At 48.8% G+C, this 14,501-nt stretch overlaps 1 protein-coding gene across 1 annotated transcript in view; it reads left to right on the top strand.

Moving 5' to 3' along the window:
* TRABD2B (TraB domain containing 2B) overlaps positions 1-14,501 on the top strand; it is a 236,005-nt gene that overhangs the window by 171,284 nt on the left and 50,220 nt on the right. The gene's annotated exons all lie outside the window — the stretch shown is intronic.

The raw sequence follows: 14,501 nt of genomic DNA, 5'->3' as shown, positions 1-14,501 counted from the left end.
TGTCTGACCATGTCACTCCCCTGCCCCGTCATCACTCTTGACTCCAGACTTCTCTATTGGGCATTTAAAACTCTTCCCAAACTGGCATCCTCCCATTTCTCTAGTTTGATCCCCTCTGGACGCCCTCTGTCCAGCTGGACAGGGTCCTTCCCAACCCCTAGGACCCAGGACTAAAGACAGTGTTCTAGATATGGCCTGAATACATTTATGAAATGCCTACTATGTGCCTGGCACATTGGGCTGAGCCAAGTGCCAAGGTTACAAAAAGAGGCAAAAGACAGCCTCTGCCCTCAAGGAGCTCACAACTGAATGGGGGAGGCAACCAACATCAAATACATACAAACAAGCTATGCAGGAAATAAGAGAGGGAAGGCCCACAGAAGAGGGGGGTGGTCAATCTCCTCCTTCTTCCTGAAAGCCATGCGCCTCTCCTAATGTGGCCCACAATCTCCTGGTAACCACAGGGAGGAAGGAGATGGGGCATGAAGCAGGTCTCACAGGCTATGGGAAGGGCTGGCGGGTGACGAGGACTCGTCTGAGAACTGACTGTGGCTTGGGAGGGGCTCCAGCACCTGCTGAAAGTGCATTCCAGCATCTGGCCTGAGGCTGACTTTCTAACCACATCCCAGGAGCAGCTTCCCCTGGGATTGAACATTTCCTGAAGAGCCAGACCACAGGATGGTGCCCAGGGCTGGGGGTGGGGAGGATGGGGCCACAGAGGGGATCCTGCCCCCAGACCCACCCCTTCTCCCACCTTCAGCCTGGAGAAGAGATAATTCATAGTAGATACACTCGTAGCCTTCAGATATTTGAAGGGAGGAGAGATTAGCCTTGCTCTGCTTGGCTCCACAAGGTAGAACCCGGAGGAGCCATGGGAAAAAACTACAGGAGGTATGTAAGGAAGAGCTTTTTAACATCAGAACTATTTGGAAAGGGAAAAAAAGTAGATCTGATAAGGAGTGAGCTCTCTGTCACTGGACAGCTTCAAATGGAGTCAGTCTGAAACGTTTTAGAGGTGCCCTGATTCAGATACAGATGGGGCTCATCCAAGAATTTCAGAATCCTCTGACACCTTATTTCTCTTGCTGGCCTCACCATGTTCTATCTCTCAGACCATCGTCCAAAGAATCCTCTCTGGCTGTACTCTCCCTCCAATCCATTGCCATGTGCTGAGGATTCTTTTTTCTCTCAACTCTGTCTTCTTTCTGGGTATCTCTGGGTCACTGTGGTCCAAGTGAATCCAAGGGATCTCCTACTGACCCTGCAGCTGCTCCCCGAGGGTTTACCAAAGTGAGACGGAGTTCTTCCTCCTCCCACCAATTCATTTCGATTGGACAAAGATGGGTTAAATGCATGTAGCTAGAAAACCTTGTGCTGGGTGGTGGGGGAGATCCAGAGTTTAGAGCCCCTCAACGCTGTGGCCTCTCAGATCTCATCGTTGGGAGTACGAGGAAATCCAATAACCGATAATGGTGGTGTACGGTATCAGGAGACAGATGCCTGAGACTAGGCCCAGTGCAGTGCCCAGGGAGCTCTGGAGGCAGAAGGACATTCCTGCCTTGGGGAAGGAGAGGTGTCAAGGAAGGCTTCCTGGTTGAGGGGAGATTTGAGCTGGATTTTTTTTTCTTTTTATTAATTTATTTAAATACTTAAACACTAAAACTTAAATACAAAATAAGAAAATGAGCTGGATTTTAAAAAATGAATGGGAATTCATTTGGTGAAGAGGATAAGGAGGACATTTCAGGGAAAATACTGAGCAAAGTCATAGAACCTGGGAAATATCAGGCCTGAAGGGGCATGAGGGTGGGGTGAGAGTAGGAGAACTGGAAAGGGATTCTGGAACTGGACGTCATTGAGTCCAACTGCCTCATTTTGCCAGTGGAGAAACTGAGGCCCAGAGAGTGACTTGCCAGCATCACACAGTAAGCAAATGTCTCTAAGGTGAGATATGAATCCAAATCTTCCTATCTCCAAGCCCGGTGCTCTATCCACTACATTACACAGGTCATTCAGAAAGGAGCCAGGGTTGTTCAGGTTGGCTGGGGCCTAGAAGGGAACCCTGGGAGATAATAACGGAAAGTGGGGTTGATGGCAGATTGTAAAGGGTCTTCAATGCCAAGGCAAGCAACGTCAGCTTTACTTGGTTGACAAGAGGGAGCCCCTGGAGGTACCAGGCAGAGGCTCACCATGGCCGAATCTACGCAGGAAGATGAATCGGTTGTAGGTCAAGATTAGATCAGAGACAGAAGCGAGTAGCAGGTTTGGGGCATATTGGGATTGGAGATGCCCTGCGCCCTCTGGTTGGAGGGGTCCTTCACAGAGCTGGATGTGCAGGGGTGCAGCTCAGCGGTGAGGTCAGCTCTGGACATGCAGATGTGGGAGTGGTCTGCCTGGGAGAGTGGGCGGAGCAGGCTTCAAATCCTGCCTCTGACCCTAGCAGGGAGACCAGTCGTGGACAATTCACTCCCTACAGCAACTCCTAAGCCTCATCTTCCTCCTCTGCAAAATGGGTAGAATAATACTTTCAATCCCTTCCTTACAAGGTTCTTGAGTATCCAGGGAAATAAAGTGCTTTATAAACCTTAAAATCCTTTCAAAATGCATTGGATCAAGCAGCTTTGATTAGGCACCTGCTGTTTACTTGGTGCTGAGCCAGGGGCTCTCAGGAAGCACCAACTGTAGGGGCTGTGTGTGAAACCACACGGGCCTCAGTTTCTACACCTGTAAAAGCAGGGGTTTGGACCACATGGCCTTTGAGACTCCTTCCAGCTCTAAACACTGTTCAACAAATACATGGAATGTGATTTGACTTTTTTTGCTTGTTTGTTTGTTTTTGTTTTTTGCTAGGCAATGGGGTTAAGTGACTTGCTCAGGGTCACACAGTCAGTAAGTGCCAAATTTCTGAGGTCAGATTTGAACTCAGGTCCTCCTGACTCCAGGACTGGTGCTCTATCCACTGTGCCACCTAGCTGCTCCCCCCCTTTTTTTTTTACTTTTTTTTTAAATGTGATTTGAGAAGGGAGAGGGGCCTGAGAACGCCATTCATATTTTCATTAGAGATTTTCTTAAATGTCAATCCTTCTGTGGTGGTTTCCCCAAGCCTTCTTGATCGTGTATATCAATCAATCAATCAATCAACAAACATTTCTTTTTTTCTTTTGGTTAGGCAGTGGGGTTAAGTGACTTGCCCAGGGTCACACAATTAGTATGTGAACTCAGGTCCTCCTGACTCCAGGGCCAGTGCTCTATCCACTGCACCACCTCACTGCCCCTCAACAAGCATTTCTTAAGAGCCTACTATGTGCAGGATGCTACTGGGGACACAGAGACAAAAAACCAAACAAACCAGTCCCTGCCTCCAAAGAGCTTACGTTCTGTGGGGGACGCAAGCTGAACAAGGAAGTGATTGGGAACGAGGAACTCGAGGCAAAGTGAATAGAAGGGAATGGGGGTGGCCAGGGACCAGTCGGCGCTTCCTGGGCAGATTCAGAGCTGGCAGCGATCATCCGGTCTAATGCCCTCATTTTGGAGGGGGAGCAAGTGAGACCCAGAAAAGGGAGGTGACTTACCCAAGGTCACACAGGTGCTAAGTTTCAGGGCTGGGGCTCCAGCATCATGACGGGTTCCCTGCTTTCCTGGAGCCAGGTTCTTATCCTGCTCCTTGGATCACGTGGTCAGTCACCGGTGACTGGAGGCCCCTTAACCTGTAGGTCACCCTCCTCAAAGCACTTTGCTTTTTGTGTCCCTAGAGCATGGTGCATTATAAGCACTTAATAAATGTTTTTCATTCATTCATTCATTCATTCATTCATTCATTCATTCATATCCTAGCTCTACTACTTGAATGAGGGAATGAAGAAATAAAAAAAAGCATTTATCACACTGCTACGAAGAGCCAAGTACTGTGCTATGCACAGGAAATAGAGATGGGCCGGTCCTCACCATTGAGGAGCCCATATTCTAATTGCAGGAGGCTGCACATATAGGGAGAAAATCAATCGATTTCTGTGGGCCTCACTTTCCCCATCTGTAAAACAAGCAGATGTGATTAGGTGACTTCTACAGCCCTCAGGGTTAGGATGAGGAGCCCACTATCTTAGTCCGGGAGAAATCTGGATGATAACTCAGGGAAAGCAAAATCCTGGTGAGGAAATGACCCTTAATGATGCATGGTAGCTGGTCACTGAGGTGGGGGGGAATAGGTTAAGTTGTTGCTGGGGTGTGGCCTCTCTCAGCCGGCCTCAGTGTGGCCTCAGTGTGCCCCCCCCCCCGGGGTCTGATCAGGCCTCCCGGACCCGTGGGGTTTATCTGGAAGGCTTCATCTTCCAACCTTGACCCTGGCTGGGATGGAGCAGATGCTGGCTGGCCCCAGTGGGCCCTCGGGCAGGCTGCTATGTACTCTAAGGCCCTGGGAGTTTGTCAGGGTTTTATGGGAGCCCTGGCTGAGGCCAGCCCAGATCCGGGCTGTTAAAAAGAGTTAATGTGTTGGCATGAAGAATATACACACCAAGCCAAGGGTAAGAAACATCCACTCCTGGCTTATTTCGATTTTATGGCCGAGTCATTTCCAAGCCACGCTTATGATAACAGATGGATAAATTTATGGGAGCAGTTAATTTGAGGAAAACTTCCCTCATCTCTGGGTCGGGCTCTGGCTGCACTGGATGACACCTGGCTCTGGCTGAGGTCTGGCTTTGTCTCTTGCTCTCCTGGGGCTCTCAGAGACCGCCGTGGTGTCCGATGTCCGAGGCTGATGAAATCAGAGCGAGGGGCTCCAACCCAGGCTTGTGGCCCCTCAGCTCAATGCTCTGGGCTCGGCCTTGCACCGAGCCCCATTCTGCAAGTCCAGAGGCATGGTACAATGTGGGGAAAGCCACCACCACAACTGCTGGGGCAGGAGGCTGGAGGCCTGGGTTTGAGTCTTGACAACAGCACTTACTAGCTGTTTGAGAGCAAGCTTCTCTGTGACAGGTCCCTGACGCTCCTGGGGCTGCCCTCCGAGGCCAAGCAGATCAAGGCTGACCCCTCGGCCCATAACAATCCTTCAGGTACTTGAAGATGGCTCTCCTGTCCCCCCTGAGCCTTCTCTTTTCCAGACCAGTCACCCCCAGTGCCTTCCCAGCCCCAGTCTCCTAAGCCTGCTCTGAGGAGCCTCCAGATTTCTGTTGGGTTAACCTGACCTGATTACATTTACAATTCTGCTCTGCCCTCAGACTTCCTGGGAAGGTTCCTCCAGCCTGGCAAGGGAACCCTGGGGCTGTGCCTGACAGAGACCTTCCTTATCAAGAGATGCCCTGTGCCCCATCTCTCCTCACACGCCTTGACACGAAGCAGAGGCTGCTTGTCAGCGGCCCGAGGTGTGTGGGACGGATCCCACATGAGGGGATGAGCTTGGGCGCGGGGTGGAAAGGGCTCAGGGTCACCTCCCCCGGCAGCCCCGCCCTCCCTGGAATCGTGGCCTCCCATGCCGCATCATCCAAAGGCCTGGGAGCCTCCTAACAGGTACCAGCCTCATCTTACACAATAGGGAGCCAAGGTTCTGAGAAAGCGTGGCAGCTTGCTCAGAGTGCACAGCTACTAGTGTCAGAAATACCACTGGAACTCAGGTCTCGCCCGAGTCCTGTCCAGCTCCACTGTGTCACATGACTCACGAGTCAAGGTCATGCAATTTAGGGATGAAAGTGACCTCTGAATTATAATCACCAAGCCTGACCCTGAATAAGAGATGGGAAAAATACACTCCTCTCCCTTTCTGCTGAGGTGGGGCACTATGGGGTGGAGCTTTGAATGCAACTTGGTTATATGTAGCTGGGTGGTACAGTTGATAGAGTACTGGGCCTGGAAGCAAGAAAACCTGAATTCAAATCTTGCCTCATATACTTACTATCTGTGTGACCCTTGGTGAGTCACTTCTTTTCCTCTGTCTGCCTCAATTTCCTTATGTGTAAAATGGAGATAACAGCACTTCTCTACCAGGATTGTTGTGAGGATCAAATATTTGCCTGGCACAGAAAAGGTCCTATTCAAATGGTTATTCTCTTCCTTCTCTCCTTCACTCCTTCCTTCCTTCCTTTCCTTATAGCATTAGTTTGGAAAAATTGGTTTTTTTCTCTTTCTTTTTTGTAACTTTCCTTCCTTTCTTTACAGTGTTAGTTTAGAAGAATTTTTTTTCTCTTTCTTTTTTCTTGAAGAGGGGTGGTATATTCTGAAATAAAAGTATTGTAAGAGCAGAAAATATCAACGAATAAGCATTGCTAAGTGCTTATTAAGTTTCAGGCCTGCTAAGAAATAGGAATTTAAAGTAATTCTAAAGAAATGCAGGGAGAGGGACTTGAGAAATCACATAGTCTATCTCCTTTGTTTTATTAATGACAAGAGATTAATGAAAAAATGTCCTTCGTTCTCAAAGAGGACCATGACATCGGGAAGGTGATGCCAGGACTTGCACGTGAATTGGATTTAAGTGAGGAAGGGCTGTGCAAAGGCACTGGCCTCACTTTCATCTCTGGAGCCATCTGGGTCCAGTGGCAAGATATAGATCAGGATGACTGGAGATGGCCCAAGATGCAGTGGGGGACCTTGGTCTTTTTAAGCAAAGATTTTTAACAGGTCTCAGTTTAACTGAGGCAACACCCATTTAGTGATTCAGGCTAGGTAAGAAATGAGGCAGAGAATGGCCTCTTTTACCTAGTTAAAAAAAAATCAATCTAGGAGGGGAAGATCCTCAGCATTTCTGGTCAAAACAGATACACTTGCTATTTATGCTCCCTCTGAGCCAAAATGATTAAATGATTAAATTAAATGATTAAATTAGGGCCCAAAAATGATTAAATGAGGCTTGGGCTGGGACCTATTGTTGGCCAATCATTGAGAGCCAGGGTGATTTGGGTTTAAGGAATGGTCCTTAAGAAAGACATCTAGCCTGTAAGCCCCAAGATATCTTGTGAGGTTTCAGCAGAGTGGCAAAACTAAAGCCCAGTGGAAGCCCAAATTTGCCCCAGACCACACAACTGTTAGTTGTTGGAACCGAGACTTGCAGGACCTGGGGACCTGGAGCTGGAAGAGACTTGGTTATCTTGTCCAGCCCCTTCATTTTTACGGATGAGGAGACAGAAGGAGGCCGTGTGACTTGTCTGGGTCACTGGATACTCAGCAGAGGCCGGATTTGAATCCAGGGCCTCAGACTTGTTTTCTTCTGCCTCGGTGGTATCTCACTGTTATTTGCATGAAGGCACTTCAGAAAGGGTCCTGAGTATGGAGGGAAGGGTCAGACCTAGAGCTGGTTTCACGAGCTCCAGGGTTGGGGTGGGCCAGGCCTACACTAGGCTCTCTCTGTCTCTTTCCCTTTTTCATAAGCATCCAATTGTGCCTACGTCAGGTTGCTGTGAACCTGGGTGGGTTGACCTTCTCATTAAGGAAAGAAAAAAGATTATCTCATAGTGGGGAAGGTGCTGTCTAGACACAGGATAAGTGAGGGAAGGGGAAAGTGTGAGGTTATTCTAAGCAGGCCGAGATGACGTTTTCTGGGCTCAGATGGAAAGCCTGTGATGTGACGCGTCTCAAGCACAGTATCTGTGGAATGAACCTGGCCCCGGGAGTACGGTATTCAGGAAATACTGCTATGGTGGGGAGGGAGAGGAGATGGTTGCTGAGGCCACTGCCCTCCAAAAACCTGGCTTCATAACTGCCCCACCTCTTGGGGGAAGTTCTGTGTACCTGAGAGCCTGGAGAAATGTGCCTGAAATGGCAGGATCCTGGAATGTCAGAGCCAGCAGGACCCTGGGACAACATTATAGCCCAGGAATCTGCTAGTCCAGAGAAGAACTACCTTTTTAGGACCGTCTGTTACAACTCCTTCATCCTATAAGGGAGGAGACATCCCAGAGAAGGGGAAGGATTTGCCCAAGGTCCCACAGCTAGGAAATAGCAAAGTTAGCTGATTGATTATGTCAGTTGTCCCATTTAACAGATAGGGAAACTAAGGCCCAGCAATGACTTGCCCAAGGCTGCAGCTTTGACCTGGTGTCTCTTGGCTCCCAGCCCAGAGCTCTCTCTTCACGATGCCAGATTCCCTTTTCTGTGTTGGATGTTCATGACCTTAGCTAACTGCCTTCCTCTCCCTGGGCTTTGCTTTCCTCATCTGTAAAAAGGGCAGGTAGATGAATGTCCACAGGAAATGCTGTAAACCAGGCATTCTTAACCTAAGGTCCTCAGACTCCAAAGGGGATTGTGAATAGATTTCAGGAGGTCTGTTAACGTGAGCAGGGGGTGAAAAGCCCTACACCATTATCTCAGTATAACTGGTTTCCGTTGTAATCCTATGTATTTTGTGTTATACATTTCGAAACATGATTCTGAGAAGAGGTCTGCAGGCTTTATCAGATGGCATGACCATGGGACGTGGAACATAAAAAGGGCGAAAAGCCCCTGCAACAGACAGAGTTGACCTAGATTTGAAAGGAGCATTTGCTAGTTCCTCATGTTCTTTTTATGGACAAGGTGGAGAGGTGTATGTTGGACAATAGTCCAGGCAGGTAGATTCAGATCTATAGGTTGAATGGTCCAACCTATAGAGTAGCCATTAATTGTTCAATGTCTGTGTCAAAGTACATCTCCAGTGGAGTGAACAATCAATCAATAAGCATTTATTAAGCGCCTACTGTGTGCCAGGGACTGAGCTGCACAAGTCCACAGTAACAGTTCTGGGCATCACAGTTTAGGAAGGACATTCATTAATCCTGAGAGCATTCAGAGGAGGATAACCAGGATGGTAAAGGGCCCAGAGTTCATGACATTGGACGATAGGATGAAGTGACCAGGGGCTTTAAGCCTGGAGAAGATAAGATGCAGGACAAGAGAGCTGTCAAGTATTGAAGGGCTGTCTCATGGAAGAGGGGTCACACTTGCTCTACATGGTCAGAACTCAGAGAAATAGAGGTCAATTTAGTCTCGAATTTAGGACTTTCTAATAGTGCGGGCTGTCCAAAGCCCAAAGGGTGCCCTTGGGAAGTAGCGCACTAGCATAACCTAGGGCGGGGGACACTTGTCAGGGAGGGGTGGTCTTGAGGGGCTTTTTCCCAGAGATGGGTTGGACCAGATGCCTCTGAGGTCCCTTGTGATTGTGCCTGTACAGAGCTGAGATGCCAAGGGCTGAGCTGAGCCAAGCGGGAATTCAGGGTCATAAATTCTAACCTAGCTCCAGAAGCCAGAGAGCAGGGAATGCCAGGGAGTTGACATTTTGTCTGACTCAACCTGATTCCCCGAAGTGACGAGCATTTTTTTTTAACTCAGCCGTGCACATTCCCTGGCTCTGCCAGTGACTGACCCACTATAGTGTCCACCCACCATTCCTATCAAACTTTCTTGTGCTTCACCTGCCCCCGTGCAACCTCCTACAACAGCAACTGTGTGGAGGCAGTTGGAAGTGGGAGTCCCAGACCACCAGAATCCAGCAGTTAGGAATTTCTGAGAGGCTTAATTTCCGTTCACTTTTTGTCCCTTCCTTTCTTACAAAGGATCGGCTGGTCTAACCAGGGGACCTAAGGTGGATAAGGTTACCTGTTCTTTTCCCAATGCAGGTATGTGCCCATCTCAAGCAGGTGGCCCCAGCCCAGCTCTTTTACCTCAGGGCCCACAGCTAGCAGAACCCCACTAGTTTAACATATCTCCTCTTCCCCTTATGCTTCGAGGTTGGGCCATGCTGAAATGCTCATTCCATCCATGGATTCCTTAGTGCCATAAGACAGCAGGGGGTGAGACCCTAGCAGCCTAATAAAGTTGCTTGTACATCGTGGCTTGGCCCGGAGCCTGGGCTGATTGGCTGATTTGCAGCTGGGCCTGTTTTATGAGCCCAAGTGTGGGGAGCTGGCACCCCCACCCAACTCAACATTGGCAGCCCTAAAGTGACAGCTGAGTTAACTGTCCCAGTTCTGACTCAGAGGTTTATTCTGGTTTACTCTGGCTTCATCGATCCTGCTCAGAATTCCTTCTCTTGGCTGCAGTTCTAGGCCCCGCATGACAGGAAGGACATGGGCTAAACCGGGGCCCTACGTGCGTTGACCCCAGACAGCATCTTTGTTCTTATTTCATATTCCTCTCCAACACATGGCTTGTAGGCCAGCCGGACTCACTGCTCTTTTTCCAGACATGCCATCTCTGGCCTCTGTACCTATGTGCATCTTCATGCCTCGAATCTGTGCCCGCCTCATCTTCCCCATTGGAATCCTTCCCTTCCTTATAAGCTCTTTTAGCTTAGATACTAAATCTAAGATGAGATGCCAACTCCATCCTAAAACTCCCTCCTCCAGTTCCCCAAATGAAAGTGCTTCCCATACCTTCTAATTCTCCTCCAGGACTTGATCTGATCTCTTAGCCCCTAGAAGAATGTAAAACCACCAAGAGCAGGGATTGTTTCCTTCTTGCCTTCATCTCCCCAGCACCTAGGAAGAGTTTAGCATGTAGCAGGTCCTTTATAAATGCTCACTTGCCTGAATTGAATCATCCAGAGGAGGAAGGCCAGGCTAGCAAATAGCCTAGTGGTCATGTCAGATGAAGATGAGTTGAAGAAGCCTCCCAAAAGGATAGTGACCAAGTGAGGGTCCTACAGACCAGGCTGCATGGGGATTCTATGGAGACGGGGCTGGGGATACTTAGCCCGGAGAAGAGACGACTGGGGCGGGGGCAGGAGAGCCGTCTTCAAGCGCGTGAAGGGCAGTCACATGGCAGAGGGGCAGGCCAGACTTGTTTGGTTTGACCCTGGGGGGAGCAGATTCAGGTTGGATGGCAGGGATGGGGAGGCGGTGGGTTCCCCCTCCCTGGAGGTCTTCCTCTCCTAGCAGAGGCTAGGAGAAATTTGTCAAATCATTTCCCCCTCTCTAAACCTCAGTTTCTCCATCTGAAAAATGAAAGGATGTGCTTTAATGTCTCTTCCAGTTCTTCAGTTGTTTACTCTGTGACACTGGGCTCTAATGCAATGAAGTGGCACATAGAACTCTGGGACTAAAACTAGGAAGGGATAAGTTCAAATTTAGCTTCAGATACTTACTGTGTGACCTTAGCCTCACTTACTTCAATAAGTAGCATCTACCTCTCAGAATTTCTGTGAAGATAGAATGAGATCATATTTGTAAAGCTCTTTGCAAAGGTTAAAACATTATACAAATATTAATTAGCTACTAAGTGACAGATACCAAAAAAAATGATAATGGCTTGTATTGAGCCTAAGTAGGGGGCCAGGAAGAGAGCTTCTGGCTTCCCTGAAGGAGTTCAGGCCACCTGGCCCAGGTAGAGAACATCCTCGGATCCTGAAAGAACTGGCAGGCGGCCTCACTGTCCAAGATCTTTGGAAGATCTCAGAAAAGTCAAAGGAATCGGGTTAGAGAAAGGCAATTCCCTTCTGCCCCATCAATTTTCAGTAAAGGGGGAAAAAAGAGTTGACAAAGTGTAGCCGAGCATTTGGAAATGGAAGCAGTCGTCAGGAAGAGCCAACATTGTTTCACCAAGAGCCAGTTGTGCCAAGCTAACCTCATTTCCCATTTCTACAGATTCTGAACCGATAGATCAGGGGAAACCCCGCAACTATTGTTTACCCTACTTTTCACATGGGTCTTGATAGAGTTTCTCCTGCTCTTTTTGTGGAAAAAGTGGAGAGACATGTACTAGATGCCAATCTAGTGAAGTGTGTTCAGAAGTGGTTGATTGACTGGACCCAAAGAGTAGCCATTGATGGTTACAGTGACCCTGGGGATCTGTACTTGGCCCGGGGCTGGTTCCCATTTTTATCAATGACTTGGGAAGAGGCCAGAGGCTTACTCATTTGGAGATGACCCAGAGCCAGGAGGGAGGGTTAGATGGATGCTGGACTCCAAAGGGATCTTGTCACGCTAGCACACTTGGACTGAATCTAATAAGAAAGACATTTAAAACTTTGCATGTGGGTTCAAAAAAAAAACAACTTCACAAGTACAAGATGGGGAGCTTTGGTTAGCCAGCAGCTCATCTACAAACAGTGGCCTGCAAGCTGTGCGTGAGTCAGCAGTGAGAGAGGGAAGCCAAAAATGCTTGGACTCATAGATCTTGGACTCTATTTAAAAAGGCAGAGGGAGTGCGGAGGGAATGGTCTGTCCAGTTCAATTCAATTCAAGTCCATGTAGTTCAATTTCACATGCATTTCTTGAGTGCCTACTGTATACCATCTGGGGATGCAGGACTCAAACTGAAGAAGCTACAAGTCCAGCGTATGGTGTTTGGATCGTGAGGATGATGATGGTGATGAAGAGGATGATGGTGAGGAGGAGGAGGAGGAGGAGGAGGATGACCCCTGATATTTCTATGGACATTGATAAACTAGAGGTCATCCAGTGGAGGGTAACAGAGTTTGTGAAGGACTTTGAGTGTATATTTTATGAGGATCAGTTGAAGGAGCTGGGGATGGTTAGAAGAGAAGGCTTGGAGAGGCGCTAACTGTCTCCCAGTGTCTGAAGGGTAGCCATGTGGAAGAAGGAGTAGCAGGGGACAGAACCAGGGCCAGTGGCGGGGCAGGAAAGGCAAACTGAGGCTCAGCACCAGGACAAACATCCCCAACAATGGGCGCTGTGCCAGAGTGGTGCAGGCTGCCCCAAAGGTGGAGGGGTTCCCCCTTAAGGCAGTGGCTGGGAGAGGTTCCTCTGTCAGGTTTGCTACAGAAAGGAGTCTGACTTCGGTACGAGTCAGACTAGATGCCTTCTAATCTAGCTATGAAATTCTGAGAATTTTGTGAGCCTTATCTGGGCCTCAGTCTCTTTCTTTGCAAAATGAGAAAAATCACCCTTCCCTTGTCGACGTGGCAAGATCGTAAGTTAGCATTTGCTAATCATTCTAACTCCATCTCCCCAGAGTCCTATAATACCCACAGTGTGTGATGGGGATGCCCAGGATGGCATTCCAGAGGCAGCTTCACTATAATGGGCAGAGGCTTCTCCAGTCCTGGCTGTGCCACTAACTAGGGGTGGGATGCTGAGCAGGGAGGCCCCTCTCTGGGCCTCAGTCTCCTTCTCTGCAAAATGGGATGCTAATCCTGCTGGCATCCACCTCAGAGGGCTATTGGGAACCCGAAGGCCCTGGGAAATAGGAGCTTTGGCTGGACTGACTGACGGAATCATCAGGAGCTGAACCATGCTTTCCAGGGTCTCCTTGGGCCAGTGAAACCCAGATTTGCAGTGTTTGCAGATCTCCTTCTCTGAAACCCTGCCCTCCCCCCAGTCCCAGCTGGGCTGTAACCCAGGGCTTCTTTCAGGAAGGCAGACCAGCTTGCCAGCCCCAGCCTGAGTCCCCTCCACTACCACCACCACCAGCGCCCCACCCACCCTCCCTCCCTGCCGCCCACCCACCAGCCCAGAGCTGGATTTTTTTTTCCTTCCGTCTGGCTTTTTAACACTTCCCAAGTTTTCTGAAAACTCAGCAAGTTCTGTGGGGTGACCCAAGCTCAGAAACAAAGACAGCTTTCAGCTCCAATCATGCACACATGTACATACACACCCGCAGAGGCCTCTGGGTGCTGGGTGAGCCAGAGACCTGGGCTCCCTGGGCTGACTGGGTCCATCTCCAATCAATACAAACAAAGGAGTGTAAAGAAAAAGTCCTGGATTTGGAGTCAAGTTCTGGCTCTGACCCTGGCTCTGCAAGTCTCTTTATCTCTTCGAATCTCAGTTTCCCTATTTGTAAAAAGAGGTGGTTGGTCTCTAGTATTCCTTTGAGCAATTCCTTCCTTTCCTCTCTTCTTCCTTCCTTCCTTCCGTCCTTCCTTCCTTCCTTCCAGGACAGTTCTCAAATCAGTCATCATAGAGTGACCCAGTTCGTATCCTGAGACATAAATTGAGTACTGACTAGAAGCTGGGAGACCTGGGTTCTTATCTCAATTCTGCTGTGGATTCACTGTGTGACTTTAAGCTTGTTACTTTTTTTCTCTGTTTCCTCATCTATGAGATGAATTCCTGGGGGGGATGGGAAATAGGATCACAGGCTCCTAGACCTAGTCCCCACTCCTCACTCAGTGTAGGGTATGCTCTGTGCTACTTGCCCTGGGCACAAGACATTCCAGTTATAGCTCTGCCTGGCCCTGAAGAAACAAGGCAGAAGGCTAGCTTCTTACCATTTCTCTAAACCTGCTCCTCTTTTTGGCATTAATTTTCCATCTGTGGGACCACCATCACCCCATCTTTCACTTTTATAAGCTTGGCACCTAGATGGTATCAGAGATCATGCTCTGGACTTGGAGTCAAGAAAACCTGAGTTCAAATCCCACCTCAGATACTTAGTAAATGTGAGACCCCAGGCAAGTTGCTTAATTCAGTTTCTTCATCTGTAAAATCCAGATGATAACAACAGCAACTACCTCCCAGGGTTGTTGTGAGGATCAAACAAGATAACATATGTAGAGTTTTACAAACCTTTAAGTGCTATGTAAATGATAACTGATGATGATGGTGATGATGGTGATGATGGTGATGATGGTGATGATG

This window comes from Vombatus ursinus, unplaced genomic scaffold, assembly GCF_900497805.2.
Source record: "Vombatus ursinus unplaced genomic scaffold, bare-nosed wombat genome assembly UNPS02014825.1, whole genome shotgun sequence".
Classification (NCBI taxonomy): domain Eukaryota; kingdom Metazoa; phylum Chordata; class Mammalia; order Diprotodontia; family Vombatidae; genus Vombatus; species Vombatus ursinus.
Note: the sequence above shows the minus strand (reverse complement) of the source record. Positions and strands in the feature narration are given on the sequence as shown.